Source organism: Lactuca sativa, chromosome 9, assembly GCF_002870075.4.
Source record: "Lactuca sativa cultivar Salinas chromosome 9, Lsat_Salinas_v11, whole genome shotgun sequence".
Lineage (NCBI taxonomy): Eukaryota > Viridiplantae > Streptophyta > Magnoliopsida > Asterales > Asteraceae > Lactuca > Lactuca sativa.
In genome coordinates, this window is record NC_056631.2 from 25,548,769 (window position 1) to 25,556,471 (window position 7,703).

Sequence of the window (7,703 nt, forward strand, 5' to 3'; positions counted from 1 at the left end):
GGTCTTCATTGCTCAAACTGGATCGCATTCGTGTATGGATTTGGGTGTTCATCAAAAAACCCTAATCGACCGAGCATATGGTGGCGAGCGTCCATCACTACCTCCTTTGCGCAAATACTTGATCCACGTCACTTACCAAGCTTCCACCTATGTCGTCGGAGTAGCCGGATGGGCCACCAGACTGAAAATCATTAGCGAATCTGTCGGAATCGAACCATTCAGGTATGCAAAAATCGATCACATTTCTCATAATTTCTTGTCGATCTTATGTAAAATTGAAACTGATGTTAACAATTTTAAAGCAAGACATTTGCGTTTACCAGATTGATTACACATCTTAAGCCGATGGCCTTGTAGGCTAAAGATCCACAAGAAGGGCTGGCATAAATATTCGTTACATTGTTTATTATTTCTGTACTCATCAAATTAATAAATGTTTTTCTTTCTTTTTTGTTGAAACCATAGGAGTACATTCGTGGAACAAGGTGCCCCTTTCTCTTGGCACCCATTTCGTCATTGTCTTCTTTTGCACGGACCCCTCTCTCTCCTCTGAAACTTCTCCATCACTCTTGCTTCTCAAACACACTTATTTAGGGTTTGTCTTTCATTAAAATCATCACTGCAAAAAGTAGCAGGAGCTTAAGAACACGAGAATGAGTGTTTCAAAGTTCATAAAATTGTCTCTGTTGGTGATGGAGCTATTGGCAAGACTTGTATGCTCATTTGTTACACAAGCAGCAAGTTCCACATTGTAAATCTTTCTTTCTCTGTATATACATACATATAGATTTTCATGTAATTTCTTGGAAAAACCCACTTTATTTCAAATTCTTTAGCTGTTAACCTTCTTATTTATAGGATTATCTTCTGAATTTGTTCTTCTGAGTAACCTTAACCTAATTTCAGATTCTTTAGATGATCATTTAGCTCCCTTCTTCTAAATTAGACATTCTTTTACAACTTCCACTTCACAAATTACAAGTCACCACAACATTTTTACCTAAGTTTTTGCTAAGTATAATCTGTGGGCTTGATCTTTTGGTTAATTCCAGTGCTAATGTGGATGTGGAAGGAAATATGGTAAACTTAGGATTATGGGATACTGCTGGTATTTTCTTTAAAATCCAATATTCAATGAGTGCATTGTACATAATTTGTTACAGGATATTTTGGGTAATTAATAATTATTTTCATGTGATTTATCAGTAATGTTAGTGGTGTTGTGAAGGTTCCGGAAGGACATTGTTGGGTAGAAGGTGACAACTCAGCTTCTAGCTTTGATTCAAGATCATTTGGCCCCATATATTACCTTTATATTTGATTAATTATGATACCATTTTGAAATTTAACATTTGTGGTTATATAGGATTCTTTCCATCAATCTTGTTGTCTGCCACAATAAGTCCGATCATTAGAAATGTTTTAAAGGTAACTCTTTTGACAACCATTAGTATGGAGTTTTTATATACAACATATTGATATCGAGATTCTTTTTATGTAGATTTGGTCTTAACTCCAGACTTTGTATGGAAAGATCGTTGGCATGGTGCTGCACAACGTTGGTGGATTCTTGTTGAGGTTCTTTTTTAATGTTTATGTTGATTATAATATGCCATTTTATAATTCAATGGTAGTAAAAAGTCCACCGTATTAGTGCGAAATCTCTTATGAAAAAAATAAAATCATGCAGGATTCAGAGAATGATCATATCTACCCTTCGGAACTTTTTACATTGACAAAACGAGCAACAAAAGGTGAACCACATAAGCTTTCCTTCACTGTGCCAATTTTTGAACCACATCATCCTCAATACTACATTTGTGTTGTTTCTGATTCTTGGTTGCATTCTGAGGCTTTCTATACTATCTCTTTCAAATACCTAGCCCTACCGGAGGTGATTTTAGTAAATTAACATTCAGAAATGTTTGTGATTGTCGATTCTTGTTTTATAGTTAAATTTGGTATTTTTTTTTCTTTTATCCATACAACACACACTGAACTTCTAGATTTGAAGCCACTTCCTGTGACAGTTAGTTCTCAGCTTCTGGTATGGTATCATCAATCATGTTTATTGATAAAAGTTGGTGTTGAATGAATTTGTAATTATGTATTAGGAAAATGGGTTTTCGTTGGAGGAGGATTTGGATGCTCCTCCTGGGCAGCGTTATAAAATGAAAGTTGTCCCCACCAGTAAGAACATAACTTTTGGTGTTGCAGGTAATACATGACACACTTAGTTTCATCTCTTCAACTAATCATATTATATTTTTATCCCCTCATATGATTTATGATATATGATATATATGATGATTATTTTCCAATGTAGATCTGGTTTTGAATTACTAATGTTGGAACTTCAATTGTTGATGTTTGTTTTTCGTTCTGGGACAGCCTCTGAGGCTCGATATCAAGGTACTTTTAGTTACTTCAATTTCGTGTTGATATTATTGCAAAACATTTGTTCGATAATGATAAGTACTTATTTTTTGTGCATAGGAAGCTTGCTCAAAGATCAGAAAGAGTAAAATCGGTGGACCTGTATCCTATGGAACCATGGTAATGATTCACATGTCATATAGAAGTATACCAGTATGTATGTTAGTAACTTTTTTCTTCTTGTTCTGAAATTGGCTGACATTGCTCCTTTTGGTTATGACTTCTATATTTTTAATAGCTTAACTTTGAGCCTCAATGTGAATTTGTGATGAAGTGGTTATATGTTTATTTAGGCGGATAAGTTTAAAAATAAAGTCAATTTATTATTTTTATTTTTTTGATTTTTATTATATAAATTGAAAAAGTATATAAATTGAAAAAACAAAATTAACAAACTTAACCGATCGTTGTCACATAGAAATTTAAAGGTTATTTTTCTAGAACGAAATATGTTTTATTATGTTTCTAGCCAGCCAAGGATAGAAATCCGAAGCAATTAATCATGCCTTTTGCTAATCAATAATCATGATGATACTTTTTGTTTTTTTAATGTAATATATTTATATATCATCCCTTTAGATTCTCCTGTTGATATGCTTCTTCACTGGGTAATGTAGTTCCATTGTGTACTATATATTTGTTTTTCCAGCCATTGACCATATATAGCAATTCAAATTGCTTCTGTGAAACAGTTGATCCCTGAAACTATTGATGAACTGTGCATACACTACCTAGGTTTTTTCATCACTTTTAAAACATGATTTAGCTTATTATGTTAAAATAATGTCCTTTTGTGGATTTTTGTTTCTGATTAATGGGTTGGCTTTGTGAAGGGCTTGAAAGGGAAGTTTGTTAACTTGTTATATTTGGGTAGTTGCATGCTTTACTTCCTATCAATTTGTTTTGAAATATTTAATCACGCTTTTTGCTAATACTTTTCTTATCAATTTGTTTTAAAATATGTAAACGTTACACTCATTTTATGTGGAAGCACAAAAAGGTTTCTATGTTAACTTATGAATTCTCACAAAACGCTTTCTAAATTATCAAATAGATATTATATTTATAGGTGATAAATTTATTACCTTCCACCCATAATAAATGAATATACATATAACATATATTTTCATAAACCGAAAATCATGTATAGCCTAAAGTACTATCTACATAAAGCCTTAAATATATATTCTTATTGATCATCGATAGTGGCGAGTATATTTTCGTACATAAAATTTTTCTATACTAATTCAAAGATTTTTTTAGAATCATGAACGATCACATTTACGTTGATGCATTTTCTTTGCTATTAAACTTCCATTTGTGGTATTTTTGACACCTGTTCGTGTGGATTTCATTTGGAGAGACGCAAGAGAAAACAAACTCTTCATTGTTCTTATTTATCAAAATGTATGTTTAAAAAACTAACCATCACATTACTATATTCCGAAAGAAATTATTTGTCGTTCGGCGCTTAGCGCGAGTAAACGGCTAGTATATATATATATATATATATATATATATATATATATATATATATATATATATATATATATATATATATATATATATATATATATATATATATATATAAAGTATTTTAGACATTTTTTGAATTTTAAGAGATACCATACCTACTACATCATGTATAATCAATTTATGTTTACCCTTCAATACACATTACATTTCCATTTCAGAAATTAATCACATTAAACATTAATGCTTCATAAATTAAATCAAACGATAATCTTCCATTAATTAAATGACTTTCTTTCTTTATTTCCCCCAACCACACACTGTTATCTCCAACCTTCCGCCATTAAAACTCACACTCAGTTTATCTAGCGATTTCTATTTCAAATTTTGAATCCTAAAATCTCATATTCTCTATTTACAAAGTTCCAAGGAATATGGAAACATAATGAAATGTTTCATGGCTTAGGTACGTTTTCTACAATATTCTTTCTCTAAATGTTGTTTTTTTTCCTTTACCGTATACCTAATTGGATTTCTTGTTAAAATAATGTGTGCTCAATGGATATAATGGTAATTTTGGGTTTCGATGGCGATGACGATATGATTCATCTTCTCCACTTCCTAGTCGGTAATCCTCAATTCCATTTTTCTCTATAAATTTTCTTTTTTGAACCGCAATTTTACGGTTTTAGATGCGGCCTCATCTGATAAGCATGTCAATATGTTGATTTTTTTTGTGGAATTGAGTATCTAACACCGACATCAAGAGTGCTAGACCCATCATGGTCGCATATGGTCATCTTGGTAAGCAACCATGAGTTCCTTTGTTACAGGTCATCTCTCATTTGTTCCCTGTAACTAATCATGAGCTTATTTGTTGAATGTTATATTTAATCTATTCTTGCATGGCTATTTCAAATTTATGGTTTTTTTACAATCCACTCGTAATCATATATAATCATATTGACATTTCTCAACAGTTGCATTTTTTGTTTTGTCAAGGTTGGAGATGACTTTGGATTTTTATGTGGAATTTTGTCATATGTCTAAGAAAGTATATGGTAAACATCTTTTTTAACATAAAAAAAAGTAAAACATCTTTCCGTTTTACCCATTTGTTTGTATTGTTGGATTCCATTTTTGTTTTGTTTTTTAATTAGCATCTAGGATTTTAATGGTCCTATCCAATTTAGAATCTTGACTCAGGTAGATCTAGAAACCTTCCACTGTCATTTCTTCTCCCTGTTTTGGCCACTTATCTCAACTTCTTCATTTTTTTTGTGCAGAAATCAAGAATAGTTGGGATCTCGAGAATGATGGTGGCTAAAAAAAAATTTGATTAAAAAAAGGTGAAATCGGCCAAATTTAATCTTTCTCAATGTTGCAGTTTTTGTTGTTATAAGGTCTTTATTTTGACATTTATTGACTTCTCTTCTTTATGGAGCCCTTTTTCCAGGAGTTATATCCCCCTTGAAGAAAACAACTTCAAACATAAGAATTCTTAACTCCAAATCTTTTAAATTTGGGTTTCTCTATGAGCAAATTCTCCATTTATTTTTATTCTACTGGTTGTTTTACTACACCATTTTAAAAGGTAATTATTTTACCTTTCTTTTTTATTTATTATAGGGGTGATGGATTTAAAAGCTAACTATTTTACCATTCCTCCTTCAGAAACAACTACAACCCTAGAAAATAGGGGAAGATGCTCTAAACATCATCCATGTAATATTTATTCATTATATGAAGGCAAAAGTTTAATCCATTTTATGTATATGTACATCAAAGTCCATATCTTAATGTGATATTTACATCAGCTACATGTAAATAGTGCATTTCCTTTATAGAATAAACAAATACTGGTATTTTCCAAAGTGTGATTCAGTGATTTATCATTGATATTCTTCAAATTTGCATATCTAGAGTGTTGTAAACTTCATTTGATGTATATTCTCAGGGTATGGCCGGGTTAGAATATATCTATATCTGTCATCTTTATCTTTGTATTAAGGTATTTTATTATGTACCTTTTGAATTTGAAGGATATTGAATGAGTTGACACATCTGGATACAATTCACTTTGCTTAAGTTCTATAAATGGTTTTCATTCCACATAAGGGTGATTATGCTATTGATACCTTGTGGTGTATCTATTTATCATGTGTGCCATGTTAATAGGTTCTGGATTCGAAGGCATATGTCCACATGTGTGGTTGCTATTCTTGCATAGATTGAGTATGGATGTATTTTACTACTTCAAATGGTCTAACTGATGTGTGTGTTCCTTGGACAATTTTGTTATTGATCATTGATTGAATGAGTGATTAATTGTAATTTTCAAGAAAATGATACATAAATGGATTTATCAATGTTTGAGGATTGTAAAACCGAAAGAATTATCAATATTGTAACTTGGTTATAATTAAACGTTTTTATGGTTTTTTCTGATAGCCAGAAGGAAACTATTCACCGAAATAAATTAATCAACGTCCAAAAACTATTTGCTGTCGCCGCTTTGCGCGGGCACACAAATAGTGTGTGTGTGTGTGTGTATATAATCCTTAAACGCTGATAAATCCATTTATGTGTCACTTCTTTACAAATTGCAATTAAGCACTCATAATGTTAAATCAAAATAGCCGTAAGATCTAAACTTATTCCAAAATTTTGACTCGTTTGATCGGCAAATAGTTTCCTTTTAGTGATTTTTTCCCTTTAGTGATGGTGAATATGTTTTTTTTCCAATGATAAGTTTTCTTTTGGTGAATAGTTTATTTCAGAAGCATTTCATATTACAAAGAACTTAAAGCGCATTGGAAAAATAATTTATCGTTGTCCGCTTCTATTTGCGGTTTTTTGTTTTTGGAAAATAGTTTCTTTTTAGCTATTATTACACCTCATTGTAACCATTATTTGAAACCGAAGAAAAATGTGTTGAAGTAACCCTTGGAATGAGTTGTTATAACCAAGTGGAATTTATACCAAACTCAACAGGGGGCCATAAGTGGAATTGACACAAATAAGGCACGTAATGTCGCCAACCCTTTATATTTCATTTCAGACGAATAATGTTTTAATAGGAAACAATGAAAATATGAGCACAAACAATACAACGTCAATTAGTCTTTTTTTTGGTGGACGATGAATACTACATGTGGTTTAGTTTTAGGTGGATATAAATTGTGGAGATGTTATGTCTTTCATTATTTCATATGTGTTAAGGGATGTGGTTTAGTTTTAAGTGGATATAAATTGTGAAGATGTTATGTCTTTCATTATTGCATATGTGCTAAGTGTGTCTATAGAAAGCCATAATTATGCCACCTTTTATCTCTTAGAATGGATAAACTGTTAGAAAGCAATAGTTATTCCCTTTTTTTAACTCCTAAACGACTAAAAATTTTGAACGGATAGTGATAGAAAAAAATCCCTTTTGCCATTATTCCTAATATCTCACCACCTCTTACCGCTACAATCACTTCCCCATTGTCATTACTCTTTCTTCTAGGTTATGTAAAAAAAACTCAAATCAGGATCATCCAGAAAACGCAATGAGAAATCCCAAATTGGTGGTTATGGGTTTAACTTCAAGAGACAAATGGTAGAGCCAAATGTTGCCAATTGGTGACTTGTGGTGAATTGTGACGAGGATGATGGAGCAAAACCAAATAGCACCAAAATTGAAGCTTTTTTACACCCAAACATCTGTATCATCGACAACTTCTCCTTCTCCGTTCTCCGACTCCATTGAGTTCTACTTCTCTGGAGAATACGAGTGAAACCTGCTTCTTTAG

The 7,703-nt window shown here is 31.8% G+C and overlaps 2 long non-coding RNA genes across 12 annotated transcripts; both read left to right on the forward strand.

Moving 5' to 3' along the window:
* Positions 1 to 92: 92 nt before the first annotated feature.
* LOC111895515 (uncharacterized) lies at positions 93 to 2,698 on the forward strand. 9 transcript variants are annotated; one of them, XR_008226763.1, is made up of 9 exons: positions 93 to 222; positions 466 to 751; positions 1,053 to 1,108; positions 1,207 to 1,256; positions 1,367 to 1,428; positions 1,502 to 1,578; positions 1,691 to 2,217; positions 2,327 to 2,412; positions 2,497 to 2,698. It is a non-coding gene; the product is annotated as an uncharacterized LOC111895515 (long non-coding RNA). The 9 variants fall into 9 exon arrangements; XR_008226761.1 differs by having other exon boundaries at positions 466 to 1,108; XR_008226762.1 differs by having other exon boundaries at positions 1,207 to 1,428.
* Positions 2,699 to 4,028: 1,330 nt separating this feature from the next.
* On the forward strand, positions 4,029 to 5,886 carry LOC128128440 (uncharacterized). Of its 3 annotated transcripts, none has more exons than XR_008226365.1 (4): positions 4,029 to 4,970; positions 5,196 to 5,258; positions 5,366 to 5,503; positions 5,584 to 5,886. It is a non-coding gene; the product is annotated as an uncharacterized LOC128128440 (long non-coding RNA). The 3 variants fall into 3 exon arrangements; XR_008226366.1 differs by having other exon boundaries at positions 4,029 to 4,713; positions 4,912 to 5,258; XR_008226364.1 differs by having other exon boundaries at positions 4,032 to 5,258.
* The last annotated feature ends 1,817 nt before the right edge of the window (positions 5,887 to 7,703 follow it).